General features: G+C 43.6%; 1 long non-coding RNA gene across 2 annotated transcripts in view; it reads right to left on the reverse strand.

Moving 5' to 3' along the window:
• The window catches only part of LOC142600777 (uncharacterized), a 75,427-nt gene that overhangs the window by 12,228 nt on the left and 44,109 nt on the right, over nt 1–19,090 (reverse strand). Inside the window, exon 1 of one of the 2 annotated variants that reach the window (XR_012834341.1) lies at nt 14,998–15,426. The exons of the other annotated variant lie outside the window; for it this stretch is intronic. This is a non-coding gene — a long non-coding RNA (uncharacterized LOC142600777). Of the gene's footprint in view, nt 1–14,997; nt 15,427–19,090 lie in introns of those variants that run through there. 2 annotated transcript variants of the gene reach the window in all.

Here is a 19,090-nt window from a genome sequence, read left to right on the forward strand (position 1 = left end):
ACAAACAGCAAACCTTTTACATGTATCTCATAATATGTGTGTGAAGCCTTCAGAGCCTTGAGTATACTCAAAGCTGGTGTTCTGCAGGCTCCACACCCCTCTTCTTATCCCAGCTATCTTGTGCTTTAATACTCCCCTGTTCTTCTCCTTCCAAGCTGAAAAACCAGTGAAACACAACTGACTTGCTTAAATAAAGATGCTGACATATAAAGAATAGTTAAGCAAGCCTCACATGCATGGCTTTGTGTTTCTTGTTAAATAGTCTTAATTTCCTTTTTCTTTTTTTTTTTTTGCTGGCCATTTAATCAACCTTCCCCCTCACAATCAAGAGTGACTTTTTCACACATTAGAAGACGCATTGCTGCAATCACTTATCCTTCGTGTATTTCTTATCCTGACTCTTCATTGCCTTTTTTCCCCCTGACCCGTCTCCATCATGTCTGGCTGGCAGGCCTGTTTGTTCACTCATTTATACTCAGCCTTTTAGCATAAACTCAATCCTTTTTATGTCAAATGTTCAGTTGTCTGAAGTTTGAGTGGATTCCAATCACTTGGAAAAAGAAAAAAGTACAAACATTGCAGTTGGGGCACGAGTGAAAAACGGAAGAGGGAATGGGTTTGTGAGGTGCCTGGCTGTCAAACACAGCTCTGCATAGCATCAGTCAAAATACCATGGTAAATAAATAGAAACACATGAGAATTGTCCACAGATATTAAAACAGCACATAAAGCCATCTACTTGCTAAAGAAACATACTGCATACCACAAGTGGCTGGCATGCTTGCACCTGCTAAATATTTTTTGGCACTGATGCTGCCTGCCAGCTTGAGGTTAGTTTGACAAATGTATTTATGGAGCCACATCTCTGCCTTTGTGGATCATTTCTCATGCCCACGCTGTAATTACAGTGAAGCAGCGGAATTTGACAGGTTCATGGTTTGTTGACATAATGTGAAAAGAGAAAAAACCCCTTTCTTAGGAGAATGGAAATTGGGCACCGATCCTCTGAACTGATTAAATGAGTCCAACCCCAACACTCAAGTGATTCTCTGAAACTGTTGCTGTAGATGAAAATGTCTACAACACCAAGCGAAGGCTTAGCAGATAGCTGTGTCCACTACATTGCCAAGAAATCATTCTGGATCAATCAGAAGGAAATGTTTTATCTGTCTGAATTCAGGTCTTCTATGAACTTGGAAGGAGGTGACAGCATCTCTTAGAGCTGGAGAGACCCAGGACATTGAGGATGCAGCGGGGATTGGACCTGACACAGTCTGTAAGCTTCTTGTATGGATTAGCCCCAATTTCTGCTCCACTTAGTTACTTCAGCTGGAGTTCTGGGTGCTAAACACCTCCTAAAATTGTCGCTAGGTCCCAAATTGGCAAAGTTTGTGGAAACGCCAGCCTAAATGGCAAATATAAGCAAGGACCTAGAGTAAAGGGAAAATGCAGGCTGAGACAGTTTGGCATTAAGAGACCTAAGAAAAATCAAAAGCAACCCACCCATGCTTGGCAAAATGAGAATCCAAAACAAAATGTCTTGTCTTCTGAAACAGAATTCCTACATCAACATAGGAGTGCACAGAGTGAGCTGCGTTAGTGCATGTGAATAGCAGGATGGTTGTCCGGAGGCTCCCATGGACCGACCAGGTGCGTATGTACTGAAGGGGGAGGGAGTGAAGGTGGTTGGATTCTCCCCTTCTCGCATTAGCATCACTACTGCAGCCTGCACAGCCCCCCTCGGCTGCACCGTTCAGTCACACAGCTCACCCCTGTTCCTCCATTCCACCGGCACGGCTGGATCTGTCCCTGATGAGGAGAATCACATTCCTTCCGTCTGATACGGATGTTTAATGTTGAATAACAAAATTATTTTGTTAGGCGAATAAAATACAGACAGATTCACTGATAACCAAAATCTCCCTGTTGCTGTCAGTGCACTTGAAAATGTCTGCACTGCAATGGGAAGATGCACTTTACTTAGACTGAATCCACGGCCTAAAAGGAAACAGTAAGCTTTCAAATTAGTGCTGTTCTTTAAAAGCTTCTTTTCGGTAGTGTTAGAAAAAAACTTCTTCCATAAAAGGAAATTTTCTAAATTAATTCTCCAGCTGGTAGTACTTCGCTGTCCTCATAAAGATGCTGCTTACATTGAGGAAAGAGAGATTAGCACAACCTCCCCTCAGCCCCACCCCCTGAACTGCTTTTATTCCGCTTGAAGAGATGATGAAATGATCCTGGAGCAGTTGAGCCCCGTGATGGAGATGGTCTGCACTGCCCAACGAGCGCTCTGCCAAAAAGTCTCCGAGTCCCGCGTGTGCGCGCGGACCGCACGAGCAGCTGTTTAACCGCTTTAAGCTAAAATACAGGCTGCGAGCTGGGGCGAATTCACTTTTTCTGGCAACCAGGGAAGAATGTGGGAGTGGGGCGGATAGGGATATAAGTTCTGGCAAAGATTGGAGCAACCAGCAAGAAGAGCTGCCATTGCTGAAAAATTGCTGTTTTCTGACAATTATTCCAGGCACTTGGTCATGTGCGCTGGTTCACCATAAAGTGGCTGAGATCACAGATTCCTAGAATATACAGTTGAAAAGGCCTTATTATTAAAAATTGCCAGTGATTAAAGCTCCTCAGTCTCTTGAAGTATTCTACTGCTCTGCTGCCCTTGCAGCCCAAGCTTCCATGCTGTATTATTTCCTCTACTGTAATCTCATCTTCTTGCTCCTTGTTCACCTAAGGCAGAATATGGGGGGGGGGAGAAAATCAACTGCTACCCTCTTTATGATGATCTTTTTTGTATTTGAAGACTGCAGCCTACATTTCCTTCAGATTTTCCTTCTCTGGACTATGCAGTCCCAGTTCTTTCAAAAAATTTATGAGTTATATTTTCTAGGGTATCTTTGTTGCTTTTCTTTAGCTTCCTCCATCTCTCTTCAAGGGTGGTGTATGGCACAGTACTCCAGTGAAGTGGAACAACTGTATTAGCTGTTTTACATTAAAAAATCTCCCATTTAAGCATCTTCACTTGATGATTGCTTTTTTCTCATCAGTATAGCACTTATTTCAGTTTGTGATGCATTATCAACCCCTCTCACATGTTTTTCAGTAGAGTTGATACTTACATATTCATTTCCTATCCTGCAACAGTTTGTTCCTAAGCCTATGTCCTCGCTGAACTCCATATGGGCCATTTAAGACTATTCCTCCAATTTTTCACAATCCCTTGAAATTGCACTCATCTCACCAGTGTGGTTACAGTCCCTTCCAGGCTCTCATCACCTGAAGACTGAATAAATATACAGTCTATTCCATCATCCAGATCACTAGGGTGGACTTTTGCCAAATCTCACACAGACAGTAAACTATTGGTGACTACCATCTGAATTCCCCTTTCCAAGTTATTCTGGTTCCCATCTTACCATAGCTTCATCTGAACAATATTTCAGGGGTCTGTGATGTCAGATCATGTCAAAAGCCTTACTAACACCAAGACCATGATTAAAATTTTGTGGCGTTGCTTTTGATGTGCGGGATAAAAATGTTTTCTTGGAAGTACCTCAACACTATGCAAAGGCTACTAAAGGAACCAAGTGCTAACAAATGACATAACAAGGGTACATTATGTCCTTTGAGAGTGCTCCAGCTACAGCTCTTAACCCTACTACAGTGAAAATGGAAGCAAGACTGGGACTCACTCTCACTTAAATTTATCCACCTAAAAATTAGGCACCTGTTCTATGCCAGCCAAGCAGGGTTTCTTCCCCTGTCAATGGAGAGGCACAAACGCTGGTCTTCAACTTTGGTCTAAAATTCAGATATATCACCATCAAAAAATGTTCTTTGATTGGCCAAACTAGGTAGCTCATATGAGGTAATCCCCTTGTCTGTATGCTTCAGTTTCTTACCTCTGCAGAATTTCATTAATACAAAATATTAATGCTGTCAACTTGAAGCTCTTCACAAGAGAGATGGGTTTCCACTATGTACTTGTGTGGTGGCTTTTGTCAGCTGAGGTCTTTGAATACCATTGTAATATCAAGAATAAAGAGAAAATGTTGGGTTTGGTTCTCCCCACTACACCACAGTGATTTGAATTTATTGTGTTTGAAGATATTCAGGCCATTTCTCTTCTCTAGGCCCATCCCTCAAGGCCCAGAGAAAGGCCCAACAAAAGCAAGTCTCGGATTGCAATTTCAAAGAATGGACTGGACATCTGTTATGTTTCTATTTAATAGAAAAACTCTTTCTAAAACACACAGAATTTCTCCAAAGCTCATCCATCAGGCCCAGATTTTAGCTCATAACCCAGCAATTAGACCAAGGAAAAGAAATACCATTGCTCAGGTGGGTGAACCGGAGCACCCTCTTCTGCTTCTGCAGGAGAACTTCATTCCTGGTTTCAGGTTGACCCACAAGCAATGGCAGATGAAGCAAGGACACCAAGAGTATCCCTGAAGATTTCAGCAGAAAGAGATGAAAGGGATGTGAATCAGCTCCTAAGCAGCTGCAGTTTACAGCATGGCTTAACAGCGTGACCCCAGGTCGATGGCAGTTTCCCATAACATGCTGGGCTGTGGGCTCTGGTGGTTTAGGAACTGACTCACGAGCCTTCCCGTCACCCCTGCTTTGGGGACATGACTCCCTGAAGAAAGGCAAGGCAAACAGCTACGGCAATCAATCTTAACCTGCCGCCATGGTGTGTCAACACCTCTGAATCATCCAGCGAGCTGCACTTGTACTCCCCGAACACTTCTGCACCAGGAGGATGACTTTATCCACACATTTTCCAGGGACAGGGCATTCTGCACCCTTCAGGAGTCGTCCAGCCAACGCCCTGGTGTGCATTTCTGGTGGGAGGACCGGTGGGGACCATGGGGCACCGGCTTGACCGAGGCAGCTGAGGTTGGCCGTTCTGCAGCCCTGGTGAAAAGCTGCCTGGGCTCTGTCTTGAATTAGACAAAATTCTCCAGGAGTTTATATAACCATGCTCACACTGCCCAGTGATGTGCGTAATGGCATGCAGTACAAATATCCATGTTCAAGACTTTATTAAACAGGCAATGCTTTCCTCTCCTGGGTCACGGCCGCAGAACTTACACCTGCCAAATCTCCAGGCAGTGGGATGCCACAAGTGTAAAAGCGCAGTCTAGCATTCAATTTTAAAAAAGCAACATGCTTAGCCCCACTAACTGTGAGTCGGAAGCCAAAACCTCTTTCTATAAATTGCTACAAAAGCACAGATAAGCCAGGGGGATCGTCCAACGTCCTGGCGCCTGCAGTCTTCTTTTTTGATCTCCATCCCTTTCCTTGTTTGCTGCTGCAGTCACTTTTGCAGGGTGGAAAGGGAAGACTGAAACGATTATCCTGAGGTATAGAGTTCAGTCTGTCCCAGCCACCATTCAAAAAAGGTTCACAATACAGGTATGGCTTCAAAAACACATGGCAGTGTACAAAAAAAAAATTAATTCAAAAGGTCCAAACACCAGGGTTTCCCAGAAAGAGCAGGAGTGAGTAATGCTCCAGCTCCTGTGGGACTCATCCAATAATCTCCCTGTATAGCCAGCCGAATGAGGAGCGCTAACCAAAAACTGTCTAGGAAACTAGTGCCTTTAAAGGCAGCCACTTGATATCTGAGCTCCTGCAGCACACGATTACTCCAGCCAGAGGGATGAGTGCCCAGCTATTTGCCGCTTCCCAGTCTCAGACCTTTTATGTGAAGAACAGTTTTCATCAAGTCAATACCATTAAGGCTTCCTCACACTGGGAGGATGGAGCAGGGGGATAAAGGGAGGAAAGAGGGAAAGGAGAGCAAAGATTTACTGAGTCATCTTAGTTCCAGATTGTGGCAAAAGGCTGCCCTGAATCTAAGAGGGGGCTAAGGTGAGGAAGGCAATTCTCATTTTAACCATATTATATTTGGATCCTTATCTGGTCCTCTTTTTTTTTTTTTTTTTTTTTTCTTAATATCTCCCATAGAAGCAGGAATTTGTCTACTATTACTACTGTCATTATTATTGTGTGGGATAATGGATTTTCAGACAGTGCCAGGAGGATTTGGTCATCTTTTCCAGTGTTTAAGACAGTGATTTGGGTGCAAGTCTACAGAATAACGATGCTACAGAATAAAGACTGAGACTAATTTTCCATTTCCTTGCTTCTCACTCAGGATTGTATTAATCAGAATAATTACATGTGTTAAGAAGTATAGCTTTGTTACGGAAGAAAGGGATGCTGTAAACCTCTGGAATAGGTTTTGTGCGACTTCCATGCATGGGGAGGTAATGCGTGCCATATCCAGCTCAACCCAGCACTTAGCACAGGTCCAATTACAGACCTCTATGTTATCATCTTACATTTGTAGGCTTTTGTGACATGAAATAATGAAGGAAAATCAGTCAAAAACTGAATAGCTACCATCTTCTTTGCATAAAACCAGGTGGGAAAATGTAAATCTATTCTCTCACATAGTATAACTTAGCTAAGATTACAAAGAAATGAAAAGCAATGTATCCAGTGTCCAGAGTGAGCCTTTTCAGGAGGACGCCTTTCATTAGTAATCCCTCTCCCCATACAAACTGCCCTTCTTCTCCTTTACGTGCTCTCTGTCTCCTCACACCTGTTATTTTCAAGGTTAGGATAATGGAGTGCACATCCCCAAGGAACCAGCAAAATGGGTACCGAGTATTTTTCTTGCCAGGAAGAATGAGCTCAGCTCAGACGGATTGTTTACACGGACAGACCTCCCAAAACACTCGTAGTCTGCAATAGGTTTACTCGTAGTCTACAGGTTTATCTGATCATACAAGTGATTTCATGTTACTGTAATACATCAGCTTAATGGGACACATCCTTTGCAGATCCTTTCTAAGAGTGTGCACCAGTGCTCCACAAAAAACACCAGTAACAATGTTGGTGATGGTCAGCAAGGCAGGCATTTGCATTCTGCCCAAGTTTTAAGTAACAGAGGCCTATTTTCAAGATGAGTCAACTCATTTTATGCCAAGAACAGTTGGCAGCAGTGCTAGTAAAGCATGTATGTTGCCACATTGTGTTCAGTCATTTTAGTTTTGCAATCAGAGAGCTGAACAACAGGATGTGAGTTCATGCACCTTTGATTAAAGCTCAGGCTAGTGTTCGCTATTAATGAGCATCAGAGTGACTTGGAAAGAGAGTTCAGATAATTTTGGCAAAAATATCCGACAAAGACAATCAGTCCTTCTAGAAACTTTCTGCAGAATTCAATAGCGATGGTGTGGCTAAAGGGGTGGAAATAGTAGCTTATTCCCTTCCCTGAAACAACCTCATACTTGCGTTATACCTGAGCACAGATTAAGTATCTAAGCTAAGGACAATAACAAAACAGTATAGGTTTATTATAACAGTATAAAACAGTGGTAGGACCTGGCACTCTTCATCTCAAAAGGTGTCTGTGTACATTGAGCCCTGAACTGCCTCCTCACTGAAGCTGGGAGATTTGCTGGAAAAAGCAGTGAGGGAGGGATCATGAGCTAAATTATTTTAACAACAAAGTTGCAACAGGAGCAAATGTGGCTGTTAAGAAATGATGGTTCAAATGGTTTGTAATGCCCTTTTTTTTGGCGGGGGGGGGGGGGGGTGGTAATGGACAGGGAAAAAATCATTTATCCAGTTGCTTATGCATCTTCCTAGGCGTCTGGACCTGGCTATTGTTGGAGGCAGAATGGGGCTAGATGGACCCTTGGTAGGGAATTGTTGTGCCTTCTTATGGTAGGACTGGTCCACAGTGGCTTCCCTCGTGTCCCTCACTGCTAAATCATAGTGCCAATCAGAATAGTTGGCCATTATTGACTGAGAAAAAGGTTGCTCTCAATAACAACAGGGCTTTTTCTGGGCAGGCATGATACTATTGCACACATAGACATAAACCTGTAGTTCTCCTCTCAAGGGGCTGTTCACTTTCTGCACGCAGAAATGCACACAGGGTCATTTCACCTGGCTGAAACCTTGCTGGAACTGAGGCTGATTATCTTCAGCAGATAAAAAATTCACTTCTGTAAAGAAGCTGCAGCCAGTGCTTTGACGTAGTCTGTACCACTTTAATTTAATGAGCTAAATAAAAGTTTCCTAAATTTGACCTTGTTTTGCTTTTATGAGTCTAGGAGACTCATAAAAGTCTAGGAGAAACAGTTTTGCTTCCCTATCTAAAAATGGCTTGAGTCACAGCCTTAACTTTGCCTTGACACAACTTCTATCTATGTACTTGTCTAAGTATAGGCAGAGTGGTCAGAAGTTGCTGTGATTCAGCTTTGGTTAGTCCCTGCTATAAATTGGATGCTCAAGGACATACTTAACATGTAGGGGAGGAGAGGGCCTTCTGGCAGCTCTTTGATTTTGAGGGCAGTTGGATTTTTGTTTGATTTTTTTTTGGGGGGGGGTGTGGGAGGGTGGTTTTTGGTGGTGGTTTTTGTGGTGTTTTTTTAACTCCTGTTTACATTTATTTCTCCTCCATTTTCCCCAGGACGGTACTGCAGGGAAAGGTGAAAACTAGGCACCTGTTTGCCATTGAGTCAGCCAAACAAAAACTGGGGAATTATCTCTGGTAAAGGTGCTCTTTACTCTAGGGGAACTCAAATGCTGCCTCTGCAGCAGTCCCAGCTAATGCCAACCTGACAGCAATAGGTGAAATATAGAGCACCCTCAGCGCCACACATCATGTTGGTGCAGGAATGCCATTAAGCAGCCTGGTGTGAGTTACATTTCATCGATAATGAAATCAGCCTGATAAATTTCCTCTGAGAATGAAGCAGCAATAAGCAGAAGAAGCCCTTCTTCTGCCCAAAATTCACTGAAATTATGCAAAGAAGTCATTGCTTTGAAATATGAAAGAAACTCCATGTCCTTTTCACAGGACAAACTCAATTAGACAGAAAAAATGGAACAGCTGCTTTTTCAAAGAGACAGATGACCTTATGGTGTAATTTTCACACTCAGCTGATCAAAGCTTGTGGTGTGATTCATTGACCATGAGAATGAAACTAAACAAGAGACATTGTTAAAAGGTCATTCCCTCCTATGGATACAAGAGGCTCAAGTGAAATATTACAAGAACACATGCCCCTCCTTCAAGAGATGTTGACCACACCTTCACCTGCGGTCAAACAAGAGAAGCAAACATTGTGAAATAATGCCTAATACCGTGACAAACACTAATGTTTTGCCCATGCCCCTGTGGTCAGTGATGGAGCTTTCCTACCGCCGAGATTTTGCTAGGGACATTGGACCTGGCCAATGAAGCCAATGAGAATTTTTGTGTTGATTACAATGGACAGGCCCATTGCAAAGGAATATGGAGAACAGCTGAACAGAGATGACAGCTACAGCTTACAAGAGCAGGTGTTGGGATTTAGCTTCAACTGTTACCATTTGCCTCATTTAAGCCAATATTCCCAAGCTTAGGGGCCTATAAATACAATAAAGTAATTAAAATCCCTATGGATGAACGCACAAATACAAGCCAGAAAGATTTTAACTGTATATCAATGCTTTTTTGCTTCTGCGTTGCACACAGCATGGGTAGGACCAGAGCAGCCCATTCTCCTACAGCTTTGGCTTTGGGTCCAGGAGGGGAATTTCATCTCTCCTGAGCAGAAAGCACAAGGAGGCAGTGTTTTTAGAGACCATCTCCAAAGGGGAAAATGATCCCAGTCATACCTTCTCACCAGTTAAGACAATGCTGTGACCAGCAGGCCACCATTTGCCACTAGAAGAAATGACTTGAGAAAGGGGACCTCCTTAGAAACGATGCTGGGAAGAGAGGATTGATCTGAGACAATGACCTGAAGAGCAGAAGGAACCGTCCACCATGCACTGTGCACATACATGGAGGGACCCATGGCCTGGAGCTGAGAGACTACAAGGAGGGATGGAGGAACATTTCACACAGGAATGTGGGGCACCGCTGATGGCAGTGACCCTTTTTTGAGAGGAGTCCAACGCTGCACCCTGGCAGCATGATGTTAGCATGCAGTTAGATGTTGGCCACATTTCTGGTTATCTAATCAATGCTGAAAAGCTGGCTGCCCTCTGCAGTGCTGAGTAAATAGGTGGCTAGCTCTAAACAGAGCTGCTTAGCTCTTTCATTCACCTACAGGAAACGGATGGGCCAAAAGATCCTAATCCTCAGCTCTATTGTTGCCGCTTGTTTGCATCTTTCTCCAGCCCATGTTGGGTCACTGCTCTCAATGGGCTGTTGAGAAACCTCCCACCACAGTCTCGGCCCTGTGCCCTATAAGTCCCTTTCAAAACTTCCAGCCAGGCATGCAACACCCCTTCTATTGATAAACCATCTGCTGGGCTGGAGAGAGATTTTGACTGAAACATTTTCTATGTACAAAACCCACTAGTCTGGCTACACACATACACTTAATGATTTTTATTTCATCAAATATTATTTCAGTTTAGAAAAGTAAAATCATGATACAGTTGCCCCTCTAAATGCTCCTCAACTCCTACTATTTTTACATATTAAAAAAAGTTAGAATCATAGAAATCATAGAATCATTAAGTTTGGAAAAGACCTTTAAGATTATCAAGTCCATCTGTCAACCCAACACCACCATGCCTACTAAATTATGTCCCGAAGTGCCACATCTACACGTTTTTTGAACACCTCCAGGGACGGTGACTCCACCACTTCCCTGGGCAGCCTCTTCCAATGCCTGACCACTCTTTCAGTGAAGAAATTTCTCCTAATATCCAATCTAAACGTCTCCTGATGCAACTTGAGGCCATTTCCTCTTGTCCTATCACTTGTTACTTGGGAGAAGAGACCAACATCCACTTGGCTACAACCTCCTTTCAGGTAGTTGTAGAGAGCAATAAGGTCTCCCCTCAGCCTCCTTTTCTCCAGGCTAAACAACCCCAGTTCCCTCAGCTGCTCCTCATCAGACTTGTGCTCTCTAGACCCTTCACCAGCTTCGTTGCCCTTCTTTGGACACGCTCCAGCACCTCAATGTCCTTCTTGTAGTGAGGGGCCCAAAACTGAGCACAGCACTCGAGGTGCAGCCTCACCAGAGCCAAGTACAGGGGCACAATCACATCCCTACTGCTGGCCACTCTGTTTCTAATAGAAGCCAGGATGCTGCTGGTCTTCTTGGCCACCTGGGCACACTGCTGGCTCATATTGAGTTGGCTGTCAACCAGCACTCCCAGGTCCTTTTCCATCGGGCAGCTTTCCAGGCACTCTTCCCCAAGCCTGTAGTGTTGCCTGGGGTTGTTGTGACCCAAGAGCAGGACGCGGCACTTGGCCTTGTTGAACCTCGTACAGTTGGCCTTGGCCCATGGATCCAGCCTGTCCAGATCCCTCTGTGCAGCCTTTCTGCTCTCAAGCAGATCGACACTTCCACCCAATTTGGTGTCATCTGCAAACTTACTGAGGGCGCACTTGATCCCCTCTCCCAGATCATTGATAAAGATATTAAACAAGACTGGCCCCAAGACTAAGCCCTGGGGAACACTGCTTGTGACCAGCTGCCAACTGGATTTAACTCCATTCACCACAACTCTCTGGGCTCAGCCATCCAGCCAGTTTTTTTACCCAGCAAAGAGTGCACCTGTCTAAGCCATGAGCCACCAGCTTCTCGAGGAGAATGCTGTGGGAGACAGTGTCAAAGGCTTTACTGAACTCCAGGTGGATAACATCCACAGCCTTTCCCTCATCCACTAAGTGGGTCACCTGGTCCTGATTGTTTTACTGTTTGGATTAAAATGGAATTTCATTAACAAATGTATAGTTAAAAATACAAAAAATATACTTCAAAACAAAAAATAACCAGGGTTCCTTTCCAGCTTGCTGGAACTGTTTCCCAGCCGTACTGGTTATCTGTGCAGCTCTTCCTCCCCTTGCTCTGAACTGCCTCTGCAAGTCCAGTGCACAATGCATGCAACCAGGAAGGCAGACAGACCGTTTCCCCAGCCACAATACTCATATATTACCCTTGTTTGATTCATCTGGAATTACCCTTGTTTGACTCTCCTACAAGTCTGTTGACTTTGACTGAATAGAGATTTACATAATTTCCTCATGGGAATTTTGAAAGCTGATAACACATTGCTCTGAGAGTGTTATTTCCCTATTTTACTTCCACAGCAGAATAAATCTGGATATGCTACTGTATATTGCAGTACCTGATGTGTTTTTTCCTATTCGTTTTTGAATCAGGCAAAAATCACATAATAAAAGATGTATCTACAATTGTTACTTGGCCATGGTAAAAAAAGAGAGAACACCTGGATCCTCATCTCTTTTTCTAATCTCCCTCAAAGATGAAAGAAATATTAATCAAGCTATTTGACAAGATCTTCCCACTCTATACAGTGCCAGGAAAACGCAAGTGAGCGTGTATGTGGCTAGACACAGAGGCACAGCTATGACAGGCTGCAGTCTTAGTACATGACTCATAACATTAATGCTCGTCTCTGCTCCCGATTGACCTAATGCTCTGCATTATACATGGTGCTTGTTATAGCCCATACGAATGCCAGAAGTTGGGATCAGCAGCCTCATGAGAGGACAAAGATGCAAAAAGATTAAATCATAGAATCATAGAATTGTAGAATCATAGAATTATTTGGGTTGGAAAAGACCTTTAAGATCAGCAAGTCCAACTGTTAACCTAACACTGCCAAGTCCACCACTAAACCATGTCCCAAAGTACCACATCTACACATCTTTTAAATACCTCCAGGGATGGTGACTCAACCACTTCCCTGGGCAGCCTGTTCCAGTGCTTGACAGCCCTTTCAGGGAAGGATTTTTTCCTAATATCCAATCTAAACCTCTCCTGATGCAACTTGAGGCCATTCCCCCTTGTCCTATTCCTTGTTCCTTGGGAGAAGAGACCAACCCCCACCTGGCTACAACCTCCTTTCAGGTAGTTGTAGAGAGCGATAAGGTCTCCCCTCAGCCTCCTGATTTCTTGTTTGGTAAAGCCAGATAACAGAGTAGCTATGGACCTGATGAATCTGGTGAATGATCTCCAGTCATGACTTATGTGGCCTTAGGCAAAGAAAGTGAGGTTTCTGTTTTTGAAAATCTTGTTTAAAGTCCTTTTGAAGTGTCTCCATTTAAGTAAATAACAACATAGAGCAGGAAGCACTTCTGTAAGTGTACAAACATGAGGGAAGGAGCTTTACCATTAGGCATCTGTGTTTTTCAGCTCTTGTTTTTCTCATCTGTACACCAGGAACAGAAGACTTTAACTCACAGCCAGGGTGCAAAGACGCCTTGTGCAAGAATAAGGAAGATCCAGTGCTGCACTAGGTGTTGTGGGGGCTTACAGACCTGAAGGTGGTCATAGAATTTGGGCCAATAAGTGACAAGGTAAATTTCTTTTCTATGTCTCTCTCTGTTGTCTTTAAAGCCTGTGTCATTGCCAGCTTGTAAACATGGCAGTTTTCCTCCTGTGACAAATCTTGTCCTATATTTGACATTTCACACCATGGGTTCTGGCTTTTTGCTCATGCCTTAAGGAAATTAACTGGTAGGAGTTTGGCATATATTTTCATGGGAGAAAAGGTTACCACATTCATGAAGCACTGTTTTACACTGCTACTGTGGGAGGCAAGCCCTAGCAACCAAAGCCCAGCATTTTTATAGCACAGTGGTCATCATTAAGATCCACAGAACATGCACAATTGTACCTTTTCCTACCCTTTTCCACAAAAAGCTCAGTGGATTGTCATAGTGCCAGTATCACGGTTCATTTATTTTCCAATGCACCCTGCTTTTGGTGGAACCTAAGATATGTAAAATGCTGTACTAGCAATTTCAATATTTTCTTAATTGATACATTCCCTTAGAGTCATTCTGCACCACTGGAGCAGATCAAAGAAGATTGGCTTTCACTCTCAATGCTGCGGCAGAAGCAGAGGCATCCTAATTCCAAGCAACACAGAAAGATTTCTTAAACACCATCATTTGCATTTTCCTGAGTGCTCAGCTATCAGTACACACTGTTCCCTTCACTCTCTCTTTTCCCCATTCCCTCATGAACAGTTCCATTGTCCTTTTGCTTCATCTGTTCTATTCCACCTGTTAATAGTTGTCTTTGTATTTTTTAAAAAAATTATTTTTCACATTGTGCTGTTGCTTCATTTTCTCTTCTTCCTGCACGCAAATCCCTTTTTTTTCTGTTTGCTGTTCTTACTCCAGGATGTTCTTTCATAACCTCTACCTCCTTTCAGCGTACCTCTCCCTTTTATACCCTCCTGCTCTTCCCATTTTCATTGTCAATCCCTGTTATTCTTTCCAATTGAGCATGGAAAAGGAGGATTATTATGAAAACTCTGTAGCCTTGCACCAACACCTAAAAGCCCAGTGAAAACTGGAGCCCCTTTGTGCCGCAGCCTTGCAAACATATTGGTACCCAGTCCCTGCCCAGGGCATTTGCAGTCCTTTCCCCAGGGAAGGGTTCCAAAGACCGAAAGGGGACTTAAACACTTGCCTTGCACCAACTGTTCTCTTGAAAATCGCAGGCTAAACACACAAAGGGCTGGACGGGTGATCTCACTTGCTCAGAGACACAGGCTACAGTTGTGGAACAAGGGACAGGAATTAATTGCTCATCTCCCAGTCTGGTACATTAATGGTATGACAGGAAAGAGAGAGCAACTGCATAATTTTTTTCCCCCCTTATGAAAAATGAACCAAGAAAATGAAGCAGCAATTGCAATTAGCTTCACAATATGTGCCAAAGTGTGGATATTTAAATAACAAAACAGCCAACATTTCCCCACTCTTTTCATCTGGTGGTTTAACTTCAGGCAATCCTAAAATGAAATACCTCTGAGGCTGATGAGAGACTTTGAAATGGCCTGCAGTATCCTATCTTCCCCTTATGAGAGAATGCTTTGGTCTGACTGCCTATTGCCCTAGAGATTTTAGTCTTTATAATTAATTTTGCCCCGAAGCAACCATATCTCTAAGACCCCAGCCACAGCATATCAGCTCCTAAATACCTGTGTCCCAGAGGCAGGCAGCACCAGGGGGTTTTCTGTGCCATTTTCCAGACACTTGGGTTTTTAGTTGTGGCTTTTTCGTGCAGGTGCTGGATGTGGCCAAAAGATGCCATGGACAATTAAGAGCCATTCCTGCAAACTCTGCAGAAGCTTGCAGAAAATGGTGTCATGTCACACAGGGGCCAAAGCTGCCCAGGGAGCAGCCCCTGAGTACCTGTCCTCATGCTCTTTGTGGCATGAAGATCTGAGCAGCAATTAATACTTGTCCTCTAGCATATTTTTATTGTTAATGAGCCATTTTGGTTTCTGGTGCAGCTCCCTAAAAAAATAAAATATTTGGACTGACTGTGTCCAGCTACAAGGTTGTGACTCTTGATCTCTCAAAGCATGTTTTCAGCACAGCGGGGTTGCCTTTGAATTCCCTTCTGGTTCTCCCTTCTGCTAACACAAATGGTGAGGAAGCAGACCTGCGTGGCTGAATCATATTTTGTGTATTTTCCCAGGCAGCTCCTGAATCCTGGAGCCTGCTCAGACCAGAAATGTCAGGCGCAGCGGGACTTAGTCTGGCATGTGGGTGGGTTTACTCAGGCATGGAAATCAAATCTGAGCCCAGGAAACAACGCTTGATGGTAACGGGACGGGACTCAGCCTGCAGCTGGAGCTGCAGTCCAACCTGCTGGGGTGGCACAGCACTGATGGTAAGGCATGGTACTCCCTTTCCTGATTTTTTTTTTTTTTTAACTATGCTGCACTGGGTATCCTGATGAGTTCACTTTAAAGCTTCACAAAAATTAAAGAGGGAGAAAATAACAACTGAATTCACATCAAAATACTTTGAAAAGATGCAAAATGAGTGAATTTCTCGTAATTTCTTTTTACTCCCTTCAAAGTGGGAAGAAATCACATTTGTATATTTGAATTTTGAAATGTAAACAGGCAGTCTGGCCCTTGGTGTTTCGCTGCTATTTATTTTTAATAATGAAAGTAAATGAGAAAAGGAAAGCATCTGTCAAGCATGCAAGCACCTTTTGAACATGCTCCATACACCTGCAAGAAGACCAGCAGCTTCTCCCAGTCCGCAAGCCCAGAAGGGAAATACACTCTGGAGAAGGTTAAATCTGAACAGCCCACACTGTGTTCCTATCCTCACACTTCTCTCTCTGCCCAGAGAGAGGAAAAGGCACATACGTGGGCTTTAGAATTTAGCAAGAAGTTGTTATTACACAAACACTATTTCCCCAAATAGATAAATAAAAGGAAAGAAGCAAAAGGGTACGTTGCCGAGGAGAGAGAAAACTCAGGACCGTCAGTACCAGCCCCTTCCCACCGGGTCTCCAGCTAGAGCAGTTCTGCCAAAACTTGCAAAAGTTTCTTCAGGGACTTCACAAGCAAATGTGATGTGCACTTTCTAAAAATAAGCCAGCAAAAAACTTACTGGTTTGTATAAAGATCTACCTCTGCTTCTTCCTTGTTTGTCGGCACATCTCTGTGCATCATTTCATGTCAAATCTAATCTGACAAAACTCTTCTGGACTGATGCTGTGCCTTTGTGCTCCTCTTAATGGACCATGACTAGCTATGGCTCTTACTTGCAAGAGTTTCAATAACAAAGATTGCTGTGGACATCATAGATTATGTAAGGATATAAAACTTCCTGATTAGGGTTTCATATGGCTTCACACATTAAGATGAGTCCACCTTTAGGCAAGTGTTGTATAGGCAAACGTTGGCAAAACACTAAAAGGCAAACAACAGCACTATGAATCAGCAGCAGCCATTTTATAGACTATAGCATGGATAGATAAAATTGTTCCTAGACATTACCTACTCCCACCTGAATGAATTACTGTGTACACCATTGATAATATCTTGGAACACAGCAAAGGCAACGCTGACTTTATACCATTAGCTGGTAAACACAGCAACAGGGGAAAAAGTCTCATAAGTCAAAAACTAAAGGTCATTTGGTAGCCTGCTTCCCTTCCCTCTGATGTCAGCAGTGGCCCCACAAAAAGACTTCATGGAAAGCTACCATTTGATTTGGATGTGTTCCCTTCTTCCCAGGTCTCTCAGAGCATCCTTACAAGCAAGTGAACCATTGCCAGCTTCCTGCAGCTTTCCTGAGCTGTGTTACCAGGTCCATGCCCTCAGTGCCCGACCCTGCTGTCCACAAGAGCCTTGGCGTACAAGAGTGAGCAACGCTGTGTCAGCTCTTTGGATTTCAGCAGTGTCCGTTCTGCATGTGATTCAGAACCACAGTCTACCCACATACATCATCTATATAACCAAGCAATCCTGTTTTTGTTATCCCTGCCATTCCTCCCACCTTCCTTCCTATTGCTTGTGTCATTAGCTTATTGTACCTCAGCCACAAGTAGACTATAAATTCTTCAGGACTTCTTATGCTTCAGTATCTTCTTGCCTAATGGGAACTACTAGAACACAAATAGTCATTACAAAACAAACATAGACCTCAACAGCTGGGACAAATAAGATGCATACATGTAATTTCAGCCCCTAAGGTCTGTTTGACCTAGAAACCCATATTCACTTCAAGCAATTCCTCTTGTGCTTTCTGCTTTAGGTCAGAGATGAAGCTGAATCAAACTGTAAGGAAATGCAATAAATAAACATGATCATTTAATGATCTGAAAGTCTGGTATGTTTACATTCAGTTTCCTCATCACTTGACAGTTGGATAAAATCCAAGAATTGGAGAAAAAAAAAAGAAAGAAGAAAAATTAAAGAAAAAAATCTCTACCAGTAGAGCTCCCTGAAAGAAAAGTAATTCATATATCAGTGCTTCTTGTAACACAGTCTTCCACAGACTGAGAAAACTACTAGCTGCAGCTTATTTCATATTTTCAGGTTTACATAAGATATGTACAAAAAAGAATAGGAGGTGAGATGCCAAGAACCAAGAACACATGCGGTGTCCTCCAGCATTGGCATTGCAACACAAAAGATTGAGTGCTTAGTCAGAGGAGAATGATCCAAGAAAATGGAGGTAGGTGTGTCTACATGGTAGGTGAGACTGGAGTCTGTGACCAGAGCTCCAAGCACGCACCTAATAGGTTGGGTTAAGGACATGTGTATGGAGCTGTGCACACCCACACCAACACAAGCCATCCTATCTATTCCAGCCTCTTACCAAACACAGCACACCACCACACAACACAACGCTGCTCCTCTGCATGAGCTGCAGCCTGTTTCCCTGGTGTGGCCCTACACTAGTGTAGAGGGCACTATGAGACCAATGGCAGAGGACTTAGATCAGACATGTGCCAAAATCCGTAACCCTACCACCTATGCGGTACAGAGGAAGTTGTTTGCCCCACATTAAATAGTACAACACTAAGGTAAAAAAGAACATTAAATAGTAGAAAACAAGTTTGCTGGAATGCCACCCTGACCTGGCCCTGGGTTCCCCACTCACTGCATGGAAGTTTCCGTGCCTAAAAAGTCCCCTGCAAAGATCTCCCTGAAGCCAGGGTTATTGAAGATGGTGCTCCGCCTGAACACCTAGCACTGTCTGTACAACTCAAGGCAGCTGAGGTCCAACTCGTGGCTCAGCCTCCTGATGGGATGTGCATTTCCAAATGGGATGACAGTTGTGTTGGCAGCAACATCACAGTCAGAGAGGCTTGGGAGCTGGGGTCACCTTAGCTGATGGGTGCGCAATCTCACACCTCTTCCTTCCCAAAAGGGTACCCTAGTCATCAGGCCACAGGTGGATTTTGGAGAAATCTCACACATATGTCAGAAAAAAAAACCCAACACCGGTGCTCAAGGATCAACAGGATGAGGAACTTATTATCAAGTATATTGGAGCTTGCAATCTGCAGATCTAATTGAACATGGTCTGAAATTGAGTCTGGACATTAAGAAAGCACAACACCATAACAGGCCTTTGTCTAAATTTCAGCATGGGAATGAGGTATCAAAGCCAGTATGTCTTTGGCATGGATTTCTTTTCTTCTTTGTTCAACATTTTTTCGTCTGCTCAACATACTTACCCAACCAGCTGCAAACCTCCCCAGAGTCATAAACGTAGTGATGAGTCAGTCTAACGCAGTCTCCAGCTCTTTGCCTG

Source organism: Balearica regulorum, chromosome 1, assembly GCF_011004875.1.
Source record: "Balearica regulorum gibbericeps isolate bBalReg1 chromosome 1, bBalReg1.pri, whole genome shotgun sequence".
Taxonomy (NCBI): domain Eukaryota; kingdom Metazoa; phylum Chordata; class Aves; order Gruiformes; family Gruidae; genus Balearica; species Balearica regulorum.